Here is a 16,110-nt window from a genome sequence, read left to right on the forward strand (position 1 = left end):
GAACATTTTACACCAAACTTAGAAGGTCCAACTGCCTCCCTACTGGATAAAAAATTGACCATCTTATCCATCATTTTTTCTGAAAAGAAAAAAAGATGAAAGAAACCAGCTTCTCTGTTACTACAAATCACCAATAATATCTCCTTGAATGCTTTCCTAGAGGTAAAATAGATGGTAAATTAAAACACACACCTATGGTACACAGAAGAGATCCTACATTTTCCCTCAAATCCATAAAATGACAACTGCTCTCTCACTCAGGTTATAGACACTTGTGTGTCTATAACCAGTTAACTTTAGGCAAATACCCTCCCTAATAGCAGCATTCAGTTTTCACAGTACTCTGCTAAAATACCACAAATAGATTTTACTTCATACAAGAATTTCTTAGAAAACTTGATGCTTGGGATAGGAAGAGATTTTTGTTTCAACAATATTATTAAACTCGAAAGTATGCCTTGTGGGGGGAAAGGTGTCTTGACACAGTTTGAAATAAAGAGAAAGAAAAGCACTGTAGTGGACCCTTCTGGCTGCCTCACAACATTCTCTCCACCTTTCTCTTGAATACACCAACCCATGTGGTTTTCAGATTTGATCCTGATTAATCTTAAGCATTGTTCAAGCTGGTTTTAGAAAAGGAGAGGAACCAGAGGTCAAATTGCCAACATTGATTGGATCATGGAAAAAGTAAGAGAGTTCCAGAAAAACATCTCTTTCTGCTTTACTGACTATGCCAAAGCCTTTGACTGTGTGGCTCACAATGAACTGTGGAAAATTCTGAAACAGATGGGAATACTAGACCACCTGACCTGCCACCTGAGAAATCTGTATGCAGGTCAGGAAGCAACAGTTAGAACTGGACATGGAACAACAGACTGGTTCCAAATAGGAAAAGGAGGACGTCAAGGCTGTATATTGTCACCCTGCTTATTTAACTTATATGCAGAGTACATCATGAGAAATGCTGGGTTGGATAAAACACAAGCTGGAATCAACATTGCTGGCAGAAATATCAATAACTTCAGATATGCAGATGACACCACCCTTATGGCAGAAAGTGAAGAGGAGCTAAAAAGCCTCTTGATGAAAGTGAAAGAGGAGAGTGAATAGTTGGCTTAAAGCTCAACATTCAGAAAACTAAGATCATGGCATCTGGTCCCATCATTTCATGGCAAATAGATGGGTAAACAGTGGAAACAGTGGCTGACTTTATTATTTTGAGCTCCCAAATCATGACAGATGGTGACTACAGTCATGAAATAAAAAGATGCTTACTCCTTAGAAGAAAAGTTATGAGCAACTTAGCATATTAAAAAGCAGAGACATTACTTTGCCAACAAAGGTCCGTCTAGTCAAGGGTATGGTTTTTCCAGTAGTCATGTTCAGCTGAGCACCAAAGAATTGATGTTTTTAAACTGTGGTATTCGAGAAGACTCTTGAGAGTCCCTTGGACTGCAAGGAGATCCAACCAGTCCATCCTAAAGGAAATCGGTCCTGAATATTCATTGGAAGGACTGATGCTGAAGCTGAAACTCCAATACTTTGGCCACCTGATGTAAAGAACTGACTCATTTGAAAAAACACTGATGTTGGGAAATATTGAAGGAGGGAAAAGAAGGGGATGACAGAGGATGAGATGGTTGGATGGCATCACCGACTCGATGGACATGACTTTGAGTAAACTCTGGGAGTTGGTGATGGTCAAGGAGGCCTGGTGTGCTGCAGTCCATGGGATTGCAAAGAGTTGGACACAACTGAGTGACTGAACTGACCTGAATCTTAATCATGAGAATCTAATTTCTCTTTGCCAATAATTGACTTAGAAAATCAGACTTAAGCCATGCAATGGATAGCTTGTCTCTACAGAGGTTAATTGAAAAATGAACCCATGAAGATCTTTCTCTTCCTCTAGATTTTGCTATGTAAGAATGTGAGTCGTGAAGCAAATTAACTGCAAGGGGCTGACAACATTAAACCAAGAGTGTTAACTGAAATAAGGAACCAGAAGTTCCAGAACAAACCTAAAACGTGAGGGCTTCCGGCTGCCATATTTTATCAAATCTAATAAGCCATTCATCATAAGACATGCCATTATGACTTGCACCACTAAGAAAAAACTCTGTCCCTGAGACAGAATGCTTTCTTACACTCAAGGGTTTTCTTTTTTTTAAAACTTAGTTTCTGAAATAGCTCTTTTAGACTTACCTGGGCATAGATTTTATTATATCACCTTATTATGCATAATAAAAAGGGTGCACACCAAACAGCTTTAAGATCATCTCAAAACTTCACACTAAGTCTGGCTCTCCTCGGATCCTGTACACTGAACTTCTCTATGCCATTTAAGGTACTAGCAATGCATTTTCTTCTCTTGTACAAGAATGGTCCACTACCATCTTCAGATTTTCCTTTCAACCCAGGAACACCTATTCTAATACTGATACGCACATGGAGGCAAAAGATATTATACTCACTTCCTGGCCAACAGTGATTTTCAGACACACTGAGATTAATATATGGAAATTGTGCATATTAGGATCACTGAATACAGAACGGGGTGCTGGTGTTCTGTCGCTTCCAACCCCATGGACCATAGCCCACCAGGCTCCTCTGTCCATGGGATTTTCCTGGCAAGAATCCTGGAGTGGGTTGCCATGCCTTCCTCCAGAGGGTCTTCCTGACCCAGGGATGGAACCCACATCTCCTGCATTGCAACGGATTCTTTACATGCTGAGCCACTGAGGAAGCCCACAGATGCCTGTAAATGTCCATACGGACATTTGGAACCTAACCGTTGGTATGAGAACATGCCTGCTGAGAGGTTACCCAACTCTCCACTACTGTGACTACTAACTACTCCTTTAGAATCACAGTAAACAACTGGAGACGTGGGGCCAACAGCAGGGTCTGTGCTGAAGGATTCTCTAAGGCAACAGTGATTTGTGGGTTGAATGGTGAGTCATTGGTGAAACTTTACACAGTATTTGAAAGCAATTCTTTTGTCGTTGTTTGTTTTGGCTGTGCCCAAGTGACTAGGGGGATCTTAGCTCCTTAACCAGGGATTGAACCCAGGCCCTTGGCAGTGAGAACTCAGAGTGAGTTCTAACTACTGGATCACCAGAGAAGTCCCTAGAAAGCAATTCTTACAGGGCATGGAAACAGGCTGGCAATAGGTGTTAACAGTCACGTTATAATTCATTGTCCAGTATACCCAATCTGCCCGAGTTGAATTAAATATTACTTGTCACAGACGGTAAAGCATCTGTCTACAATGCGGGAGACCCGGGTTCTATTCCTGGGTTGGGAAGATCCCCTGGAGAAGGAAATGGCAATCCACTCCAGGACTATTGCCTGGAAAATCCCATGGACAGAGGAGCCTGGTGGGCTGCAGTCCATGGGGTCGCAAAGAGTCGGACACGACTGAGCCACTTCACTTCACTTCACTGTCACAATACAAAGGGAGATTTACTACCATTGGTTGAGAGGATGACAAGATTCTAAGTTAGTGGAATAAGTGATAGTCTGTGTTCAGGGTCATTAAAAATTGTGTGGGGCATGTTTATTGAAGATTATGAGACAGTTGAACAGCGCCATGGAGATACCTTTATAAATTAGATTATAATTTAAGAGTAAATGTATTCAAGTTAAAAATATTTTTGCCAGAAAAGTAGAGCCTCATCTTGAAACTAGATATCCTCAAAAATTAGTCACATGTAGTTTACGGGTTCTCAGTTTGAGTCTTCCTGTATTTCATATCAGTGCTCCATTAAAACAAATCACTTAAACAACACTCCAATATTTTTAACCTCCAGAGAAGGAAATAACAATGATAACAAAAATAAAAACAATAGCACCATGCATTGAGTACTTTGTATGTTAAAGGCACTATATTATGTACTTAATACACAAGGTCCCCATTTCATCTTCACTTGTAAAATGGGCACTTGGATTAACACCATTTTATAGACAAGAACTCTGAGGCTTGAAAGTTCTTCAGAACTTGTCTCCCATTGGGAAGCAGCAGAGGCATGCATCAAACCCAGCCCTTCCATCCCCTAAGACCATCTGCCTTCCACTCACTGCCCATTGCCACTAATTTTGGCCACTAAGGTGGCAAAATAAAGCCAGGGGTCCTTCTGAGCCTTTCTATGAAGACCAGAAGGATGCTCTATTTGACTCTCATCAGTATATTGGGAAAACATATGTTGATTTAAATATATAGCTACTCAAATTTTGGAATTTCTCCTGCAAACCAGGATACGTAAGAGTTGGTTGAGAGTTAAGTAATTTATGCACTGAGTGAAGGACTAGCAAAATTTAAATTTTTTTGAAAATTATACTCATTTTGGGGGGTCCTGTTTATGACAATAGATAATATCTGGTTTTAAGTATGAATAAAGAGAGTGGTAAGGAGATAAATAATGAGAGGGCAACTATAGACACATATAACTTTATAATTAGACTTTTTCAGATTTTAATATATTTCTCAACTGCAACATTCAGGACTGCCATGCACATCAATCAGGCAATCTTGGGTTCCAGTTCTTGGCTACCAGCTGTGTGTCTCTGGTCAAGTTACTTAACTTCTCTGAATTTAGTTCCTCCATCCATAAAATAGGGAATAATAATGCTTCCTCTTAAGAATTATTTTGAAGTGTACAAATGATATATGTGACATGCCTTTTACAATGTCTAACACATTCACTTACTCATTCATTCTTGTATTTAGCCCTTCAGTATTCACTGAGCACTTACTCTATTCCAGTCACACTACTAAATATTAAGGACACAGAGGTAAAGAACCAAACTCAGTAAGACACAAACTTGTCCTCATAAAGTACACATTTTTTGTGAGGAACTGTATTAAATCAATGAATCATAAAAATATATTTGTAAAATCACGACTGTGAAAAGTACACCTAGAAAGAGGAGCTAACTGAAAGAGCTCCCAGTGATCAAAATGGAAGCAATTTGAGCAAGAAAAAAAAGTAACATTAGATTATAACTCAAAGTATAAAATAAGTAACCTCCAAAATATCCATGAAACCCTCTTACACTGTGGGTGGGAATGCAAATTGGTGTATCCACTGCAGAAAACGGTGTGGAGGTTGCTTAAAAAAAACTAAAAAAAAGAGCTACCATATGATCCAGCAATCCCACTCCTAGACATATATCCAGAAATGATGAAAACTACTTCAGAAAGATCCATGCACCCCAATGTTCCTAGCAGCACTACATACAATGCTAAGACGTGGAAACAAACTCAAGTGTCCATTAACAGATGAATGCATAAAGATTTAGTGTATATGGTTCAGTTCAGTCACTCAGTCCTGTCCAACTCTGTGACCCCATGGACTGCAGCACGCCAGGCCTCCCTGTCCATCTCCAACTCCCAGAGTATACTCAAACTCATGTCCATTGAATCAGTGATGCCATCCAACCATCTCATCCTCTGTCATCCCTTCTCCTCCCACCTTCAATCTTTGCCAGCATCAGGGACTATTCAAATGAGTCAGTTCTTTGCATCAGGTACCAAAGTATTGAGTTCCAGTTTCAGCATCAGTCCTTCAAATGAATATTCAGGACTGATTTCCTTTAGGATGGACTGGTTGGATCTCCTTGCAGTCCAAGAGACTCTCAAGAGTCTTCTCCAACACCACACTTCAAAAGCATCAATTCATTGGCACTCAGCTTTCTTTACAGTCCAACTCTCACATCCATACATGACCACTGGAAAAACCATATCTTTGTCTAGATGGACCTTTGTTGGCAAAGTAATGTCTCTGCTTTTTAATATGCTGTCTAAGCTGGTCGTAACATTTCTTCCAAGGAGTAAGTGTCTTTTTATTTCATGGCTGCAGTCATCATCTGCAGTGATTTTCGAGCCCCAAAACATACAGTCTGTCACTGTTTCCACAGTTTTCCCATCTATTTGCCATGAAGTAATCGGACCAGATCTTCGTTTTTTGAATGTTGAGCTTTAAGCCAACTTTTCCACTCTCCTCTTTTACTTTCATCAAGAGGTTCTTTAGTTCTTCTTCACTTTCTGCCATAAGGGAGGTGCCATCTGCATATCTGAAGTTATTGATATTTCTCCCGGCAATCTTGATTCCAGCATGTGCTTCATCCAGCCCAGTGTTTCTCATGATGTACTCTGCATATAAGCTAAATAAGCAGGGTGACAATATACAACCTTGATGTACTCCTTTTCCTATTTGGAACCAGTCTGTTGTTCCATGTCCAGTTCTAACGGTAGCTTCCTGACCTGCATACAGGTTTCTCAAGACGTAGGTCAGGTGGTCTGGTATTCCCATCTCTTTAAGAATTTTCCACAGTTTGTTGTGATCCACACAGTCAAAGGATTTGGCATAGTCAATAAAGCAGAAATAGATGTTTTTCTGGAACTCTCTTGCTTTTTCAATGAGCCAATAGATGTTAGCAATTTCATCTCTGGTTCCTCTGCCTTTTCTAAATCCAGCTTGAACATCTGGAAGTTCACGGCTCATGTACTGTTGAAGCCAGGCTTGGAGATTTTTGAGCATTACTTTACTACTGTGTGAGATGAGTGCAATTGTGTGGTAATTGGAGCATTCATTAGCATTGCTTTTCTTTGGGATTGGAATGAAAACTGACCTTTTCCAGTCCCATGGCCAGTGTTGAGTTTTCCATATTTGCTGGCATATTGAGTGCAGCCCTGTAACAACATCATATTTAAGGATTTGAAATAGCTCAACTGGAATTCCATCACCTCCACTAGCTTTGTTCGTAGTAATGCTTCCTAAGGCCCACTTGACTTCACATTCCAGGCTCTAGGTGAGTGGTCACACCACTGTGATTATCTGGGTCATGAAGATCTTTTTTGTACAGTTCTTCTGTGTTTTTTTGCCAATTCTTCTTAATATCATCTGATTCTCTTAGGTACATACCATTTCTGTCCTTTATTGAGCCCATCTTTCCATGAAATGCTCCCTTGGTATCTCTAATTTTCTTGAAGAGATCTCTAGTCTTTCCCATTCTATTGTTTTCCTCTATATCTTTGCAGTAATCACTGAGGAAGGCTTTCTTATCTCTCCTTGCTATTCTTTGGAACTCTGCATTCAGATGGGTATATCTTTCTTTTTCTCTTTTGCCTTCCATTTCCCTTCTATTCACAGCTATTTGTAAGGCTTCCTCAGACAATCATTTTGCCTTTTGGTGTATATGCATATTAATATATACTATAGAATATTACTTGGCCATGGAAAAGAATGAAATAATACCATTTGTGGTTATACAGACGGACCTAGAGATTATCATCGGAGAAGGCAATGGCACCCCACTCCAGTACTGTTGCCTGGAAAATCCCATGGACGGAGGAGCCTGGCAGGCTGCAGTCCATGGGGTCGCTAAGAGTCGGACACGGCTGAGCGACTTCACTTTCACTTTTCACTTTCCTGCATTGGAGAAGGAAATGGCAACCCACTCCAGTGTTCTTGCCTGGAGAATCCCAGGGACGGGGGAGCCTGGTGGGCTGCCATCCATGGGGTCACACAGAGTCAGACACAACTAAAGCGACTCAGCAGTAGCAGCAGCAGCAGCAGAGATTATCACACTAATTGAGATAAGTCAGAAAAGACAAATATCACATGATACAGCTCATATGTGAAATCCAAAAAAGTGAAATAGACTCACAGACAAGAAAATCTGGCTTGTCCAAGATTATGGCTACCAAAGCGGAAAGGGGAGAATGAATTAGGAGTTTGGAATTAGCATTTACTAACTGGACAGAGTTAGTACACAAGTGAGGCGACTTAGCAGCAGCAGCAGCAGCAACCACCATATTTAAAACAGATAAACAACAAGGTCTGTATAGCACAGGGATAGCAATCATTTTGCTGTACACTTGAAATTAACTCAACATTGAAAATCAACTATCTGTCATAAAAATTAATTAATTAAATACCTATGATTCCATTGTGATATAGATATTAATAAATAAATAGATAAATAGGGGAGAAGAGACAAATCTCCTATGCAGAAGAATTTCAGATAGATTCTGTAGGTAAATACTATACACTAAAGGAGAGGGAACATAGCTCCCTATTCCTTAAAAGCACAGACTTGTGCATTGTGACTCTTTTCCAAAGAGTACAGTATGGAAAGGGGAAGATAAAAAGCAACTTTGCAGCAGAGAAACCTGACAAATGCTACTTCAGCCAGGGGATCTAGGTCAACGTCAACAGTGGTAAATGATGTTGGTAGTGTGTAACCCTGATATGATGTGATTAAAATAGCACTTCACCCCTGTGATCTTCCAGAAAATCTGTAACTCTAGTCTAATCATGACAAAGACATCAGATAGAAACCAATTAAAGGATACCCTACAAAGCACTTCATCAGTATGCCTGAAGATGGTCAAGGTCATCAAAAACAAGGAAAGTCTGAGAAACTCTCACTGCCAAGAAGAATTTAAGGAGATGCGATGACTCAATGCACTGTATCTTGCATGAGAACCTATAACAGGGAGGAATATCAGGTAAAATTTAAGGAAATCTGAATAAAGTATGCACTTTAGTTAGAAATAACATGTCAATACTGGTTTATTAATTGCAGCACATGTACTATGCCTATACACAATGTTCATAAAAGGGCAAGCTGGCTGCAGGATATAAAGGAACTAAGCAGCATCTTCACAATTTTCCTGTAAGTTTATGACTGCTCTAAAAGTAAAGTTTATTTTAAAGAAATATTTTAAAATCTATAATGTGCTGTTGTAAACTTTAATAAACATATTTTCAAAAACTTTCAGACATGCTCCTAAATAGAAGCATATGGAACCTGTAGAGTAAGCAATTGCTAGATTTAACGTCCAGCTTCTGGATTTATATATGTGTGTACAACAGTTTTCTTGAGGCAGTACTGGAAGAGCTGAGTTTGGACACATTTAGCAGTAGCTATTTTTTTATTCTGATAAATTTTGCTGGATTTTTTAAAAAAGAGCTCTGCCTCCTAAGTCAGAAATCCACTCTGTTGGAGTCACTGATTTGAGTTATGCAACCTAAGGGCCATTGCCTGGGAGAGGGGACAAGATCCCTAAGTATGACAGTTTCATCTGAGAGTCCAAGATGCTGCCATACTTCTATCAGTCTAAGAAGGAAACTAACATGTATCAGATGCTTGTGTGCGCAGCATGTAGCAAACTCTTTAAATAGAACCAATTTCACCTACTCTTCATAGACTTCTGAAGTTTGAAAACTCCCATTTTACAGATGGGGAAAACTAAGGCTCAGAAAGCATTCAAGCAGATTGGCCAGAGCTCAGACTCATTAAACTGGACTATTTCTGGCTCTCTGTTTGGATCTTCCTGACTCAGGGATCGAATCCATGTCTCTTGCATCTCCTGCGTTGGCAGGCATATTCTTTACCACTATTGTCACCTGGGAAGCCACTCAAAATAATTGCTCATTTTGTATTTATAACACAGAGACCATAGCCTTAATGAGATGAGTAATTTTAAAAGGCCTATCCTGGTCACAGGTATATGGGAATGTAAAAATCACAAAATGGTGAAAATGACAATCTACTTCCCTATTAAAAATGGGGGAAAAAAAACACAACAACTCCTCTGGCATAAAGTCAGCAGTCAGATGTTTGAACTCAAAAGGTCTCAGCAAAGTAGGTCTTGTTGAATTAAATGTGCCTTTAATTGGTGTGTTGGGTGAATGTCCCTTTGCAGCAAAGTGACCCACTGCCATTAACATGGAGCTCATTTTCCAACTGGGTTATGTTGTCAAGTTTGGTCGTTCTCTTTTGAGCGGTGCTCCACTGAGTGAAGTTAATGGGGTAGAAGTAATTTGTGTGGCCAGGTCAAAATATTTCCAGCAACAGAATCCAGGAATATTTGAGTTGGCCAAAACAAACACAACCTGGGATGCGTTTTATGTCTTCCTCTCCAATACTCTCACTCCAGGATTCAGGCATTATAGCGCTTCCCTGAACACCAAGCACACATTTTAACCCACATTTTGACCAAGACTGGATATACTGTGAGCCCTCCTACCCTCTCTTGCATATTTCTGTCAAATAACAATGGAAAGGAAGTCTTCCCTTCCTTGTTTATTGAGATATCTTTCTGTATAGTGACCTCTTCATATCATGGGAACTTAGTTTTCCTTCAAGAATCTATAGCTAACATCCATTGAATCCTTAAACTATGCCAGGCAACAAGTTACGTGCTTTACGTAATTATCATATCACACAAATATATTAATCCTCAAAATACTTCATGTTAGAGGGAATGAATTCAAGTACCAAAATTTCAAATAATTTCACCAAGATTTCACAAGTAGTGAGTGGGGAAGCTACATTGTAAATAAGCAGGAAATCAAGCTTGAGAGCCTAAATGCTTCATCATTGCACCATGTCACCAAACATTACTACGCAGCCATATCATCCAGAGAATTCTAGTCTCAACCTCCCAATTCAAACCTAGAACCAAGTTTTAAAGTAGGAATTCAAGTTCTGGAGTTGCTTATCCTAGAACTTGATGGTCTCCACTAAACTAAACCTTTTGTCAGCCTTGCACAGCTCACTTCTTAATGGGACTTGATTTCCCTTAATTATTAAAAAGAAAAAGAAGAAGAAGAAGGAAAGGCAGTGCTTAAAGGTATGAATGATAAACCAGGTGGTGAAGAAACCTTCTCTCTCCAAAGCCGCCTTTATAGCGTAACTGCCATTCCTATGATGGGAACAAAATTTAAAGCGAACCCTCTCTGTCTTCTCTTTTCTTGACTCAGCTTCATTCCAACGTATCAAATACAGTTTTACAAAGTAAGCATCTCTTTACTAACCAATTTAGCACACTCTTTACAACAGCACTATACATATTCCACTTTTAAAATAATTAGTATTAAAAATTATACCTAAATATACTCTTACTGCTGAAATTCAAATGATGAAGTATTTTCACTCGCCCAAGATTTCTTCTTGAGAGTAGCCTATTCTTTTCATTTTTGTTGTGGGGGCTTCTCTGGCAGCTTAGTGGTAAAGAATTATCTGCCAGTGCAGGAGATGTGGGATTGATCCGTGGGCCAGGAAGATCCCCTGGAGTGGGGCATAGCAACCCACTTCAGTATTCTTGCCTGGAAAATCCCATGGACAGAGGAGCCTGGCAGGCTAGAGTCCATGGGGTCGCAAAAGAGTTGGACACGACTGAGCGACTAAATAATAACAAATTCTTTTTTAAATAAATACCAATTCCTATTAAATATCTGAGGATAATAATTCTTGGACATGCTATGTTCTGAATTTGTTACTTATGTTTCACAGATTTGCCTTTCCCCAAATGCTTACTGGGGCTTCTCTGGTGGCTCAAACAGTAACGCATCTGCCTGCAGTGCAGGAGACCCAGGTTTGATCCCTGGATTGGGAAGATCCTCTGGAGAAGGGAATGGCAACCCACCCCAGTATTCGTGCCTGGAGAATTCCATGGACAGAACAGCCTGGCAGGCTACAGTCCTTGGGGTCGCAAAGAGTCAGACAGGACTGAGCACACATAATGCTCATAAATGCTCATAACACACATAAATGTTTACTGACTTTGTCTGTTCATTTCTGATTTTATCTTCACTTTTTGATAATGATCAAATTTCTAATGTAGGTTTTATAGTAGCTTGCCTCTAGCAAGTATTTGAGTTTGTGTGTGTGTGTGTATCTGTTCAGAAATAGAGACAGAGAGACAACAGAGTTTAAGGAATTAGTTCATGCAATTCAATCCTAGAAGTTTGGTAAGTCCAAAACCTGCACAGTCAGCCAGCAGGCAGGAGACTCAGGGAACAGTCACATTTCAAGCCCAAAGCCAGTCTGCTGACAGAGTTCCATCTACCCTGAGGAAGGTCATTTCCTCTTAAAGCTTCCACTGATTGAATTAGGCTTACCCACATTATGGAGGATAATCTGCTTTATTCAAAGTCTATCAATTTGAATGTTAATCTCATATGAAGAATACCTCCACAGAAACATCTAGAATAACATTTCATGAAGTATCTGGGTACTATACACCAGCCACGTTGACACATTAAATTTATCATCAAAAAAGCTCCTGCCGCTGCTGCTAAGTCGCTTCAGTCGTGTCCGACTGACTCTGTGCGACCCCATAGACGGCAGCCCACCAGGCTCCCCCATCCCTGGGATTCTCCAGGCAAGAACACTGGAATGGGTTGCCATTTCCTTCTCCAATGCATGAAACTGAAAAGTGAAAGGGAAGTCGCTCAGTCGTGTCCGACTCTTAGCGACCCCATGGACTGCGGCCTACCAGGCTCCTCTGTCCATGGGATTTTCCAGGCAAGAGTGCTGGAGTGGGGTGTCATCGCCTTCTCCTAATTGGATATAAAGTTTCAAGTGATAAAACAGATTCAGAGACATGAAATTGTCTCTATAATTATTAAGTTATTATGTATATGACAATTTACCACTCTAGACAAAAGTTCATGAGAGCAGAGACCATACTGGCTGGCTTCAATAACTCCCATATCAAGCATGACCCAAGTGCTCAATGAACATTGTTCCTTTAGGAACAATCCTGTATACTAGACCTCTTAAAAAATTGTGATAGAAAGACTAGTTGCTCACCTCAGTTCTGTCTACATAGTAATGGAAACCTGATCTTATTTGCTGCTGCTGCTGCTAAGTCACTTCAGTCATATGTAACTCTGTGTGACCCCAGAGACAGCAGCCCACCAGGCTCCCTGTCCCTGGGATTCTCCAGGCAAGAACACTGGAATGGGTTGCCATTTCCTTCTCCAATGCATGAAAGTGAAAAGTGAAAGTGAAGTCACTTAGTTGTGTCCTACTCTCAGCAACCCCACGGACTGCAGCCTACCAGGCTCCTCTATCCATCGGATTTTGCAGGCAAGAGTACTTATTTGGGGCAGCCTTAAAAGAATAATTCCTCCAACTAGGATCTAAATGAGCCCGTTATGACCAAAGTTTGGCCAGTGAGATGTAAGCAGAAGTGTTGAGTGGGATTTTGGCGAAAGTTTCACTAAAGAGAAAGCATATGACTTCCAAACCCCTTTCTGTACCCTGCCGCCTGGATCTTAGAAGTGATGGCCAACTTAATAAGGATTCTGGTGTATGAAGATGAGGGTCATAACATAGCTGACAGCAGGAAGGAGCCCATGTCTCTGAAAAAAGCTTATATCCACCCAGCCAGCTTTTACTGCCTCCTTGTGGACTAACTTTACATAAATAAATTTCTATCTAAGTCACTGCTATTTTGGGTCTCCAATTATATGAATCCAAAACCTAATTCAAATATATATAATTTCCACTAAAAGACCTAGAAATGTGGATAGAATATAACATTCATATAAATGCATAAAGACAATAAGAAAAAATTGACAGAAGCTGATCATTAGCAACCAAGTGAAGTGGATCTTTGTAACCAGGTGGGGACCTTGGACCAGAAATAAGCATGGTATTAGCACTGGTATTGAGTGCCTTCATAAAGCCAGGACTTCTGAATGTAAGTGCCCCATCCAAAATGAAATGCAGACTGGAAAATATCTGCCCACTGGCAAAGGAAAATTAAAGTGGAATTTGTCTGTGTCAATCTTAGATCTAAATAAGATAAAATTGCTTCTAATATGTATAACCTAGTATATCCGTATGCAAGTTTTAAGGTATACACACACATATATGATGTATGTGTATAAATACATGTGTGTATAATATACATTGCATAATATCATAAATATCAAGCTAAAAAATGAATGTAGAACAGTGTCCCCAGAGGATACAAACACAGAATCTCTCTGGAGGGACACAACCCAGTTAGTAAATCTAGGTGGTCCATGACTCCTACTTATAAAAGCACATATGAAATATAACCTCTATATGTTAAATATAACAATTGAAAAAAGACAAAACTACAAGAACATAAGACATTTTATTTATTAAAAAGTTTTTTTTAATTAATTTATTTTTTAAATATAAATTTATTTATTTTAATTGGAGGTTAATTACTTTACAATATTGTATTGGTTTTGCCATACATCAATAAGACATTTTAAAAGAGAGTCTCAAAAATAGCAGAATTGGAAATGCATCACTTTATGATAGCATAATCATATACAGACAATAAATAAATGTTTATCATGATACACAAAATAAAAGATGGAACTGAAAACAAAGAAAAATAAACAATAATGCACAGTTCTGTTAAAAAAAAACAAATAGAACTTCTAATATCTACATGCATGGAAAGATGAGAGAGAATCGGTTCAGGAGCAACATTTAAAGAAACAATGAGCAAGAGTAAGCAATCAAAGACTCAGATCCTTAGGTTCAGGAAACAGAAGGCTTCTCAAGCAGTCTAAATAAAAATTCTGATTTGTTAGTGAAGAAGCAGGGTAAGAACACTAATCTGGATGGATTCCAGTGTGGTAGCAAGAGACCCGGAGATAAGACAGGATTTACCATGTGCCAGGCGTGGTGCAGACACAAAGCTCATTTGACTCTTTGGTTATTGTGGTTGAGTTGCTCAGTTGTGTTTAACTCTTTGTGACCCCATGGACTGTAGCCAGTCAGGCTCCTCTGTCCACAGAATTTTATAAATTAGAGATGACCAGTTCCATTTTACAGATGAGGAAAAATTGATATTCAGAAACATTAGGAAACTTTCTAAGGCCACTTGGTGAGTAAATGGCAAAAGCCTGTATGCTTTGCTTCATCTTTATACTATTTCCTGGTATAATATCACTTTGTTAAAACATTTAACCTCTTATCAGCTCATCTTCTCTTCCTCAAAACAGAGGAAATTGCCTTCTTGCCTTCATCAATTCCTAGAGTTTCTATGAAAGAAAAACATACATCTTAATACATATGACCAGAAAAGGCAATGGCACCCCACTCCAGTACTCTTGCCTGGAAAATCCCATGGATGGAGGAGCCTGGTAGGCTGCAGTCCATGGGGTCGCGAAGAGTCGGACATCACTGAGCGACTTCCCTTTCACTTTTCAGTTTCATGCATTGGAGAAGGAAATGGCAACCCATTCCAGTGTTCTTGCCTGGAGAATCCCAGGGACAGCAGACCCTGGTGGGCTGTCGTCTATGGGGTTGCACAGAGTCGGACACGACTGAAGTGACTTAGCAGCAGCAGTAATGCATATGACATCTTAATTCCTACAATGATCTATGATTCTCAAAACACATGCAAACTGTATATTCTACACTGTAGATACATGCTGTTCACCAAACCATGTGAATGATCTTGGAGCATCTGACTGGAAACAACAATTTTCAGAGCAGTAAATTTGAGACCACACAGAGTTGCAGTTTTCTGTTCACTGGGGATGATGGAAGGACAGCTAATGCTCAAAGTTCCTTGTAAAACCAATATACAATTAATAGACAAATATTTGCTATGCATTTGGCATTGAACTAAGTTCTTTCCACACCTTGTCTCCTTTGAGTTTAATAGGAAGTCTGAGGCAGGTGTTACCATGATTCCATCTCCAGATGTGAAAATAGAGACTCAGAGATTAAAGACTTGTCTGAGGGGAGGCAGACAAGTCTCACTGAGTGGTTAGCTGAGATTATAACCCAAGAGAATGGACTGCTAACATCATGCTGTTAAACATTAAACTCTACCAAGTCCTAATCCAATATGGTTGTGGTGAAGATCCATTAGAAGTGCTTTGGAAATACAAAGTGCATTTGAAATGAAAGTTTTCATTTTGTATAAACCACAATGAACACAAATTAGGAATCAGGCCCATTAAACAGTAGCTTCGGTTATGTTTGAAAAATTAATGTTCTCTTCCTAACCATCTCAACATTAATTTCAGCTTCCTTTTACCATTTGAGAATGATTAATGAAAATAATTAACATTTTATTATTCCACTTCTGCTATCCTTAACCCCAAAGTTATTCTAGTATTTAAGAAAATCAGAAAAAAGTCCCCTCTTTATATCCAATACTGTTTTCTATCTGAGCCACCTCCCCTGGTGGCTCAGATGGTGAAGAATCTGCCTGTAATGCAGGAAACCCAGGTTTGATCCCTGGGTTGTGAAGATCCCCTGGAGAAGGGAATAGCTATCCACTCCAGTATTTTTGCCTGGAGTATTCCA

This window comes from Budorcas taxicolor, chromosome 23, assembly GCF_023091745.1.
Source record: "Budorcas taxicolor isolate Tak-1 chromosome 23, Takin1.1, whole genome shotgun sequence".
In the NCBI taxonomy this organism is placed as follows: Eukaryota; Metazoa; Chordata; class Mammalia; order Artiodactyla; family Bovidae; genus Budorcas; species Budorcas taxicolor.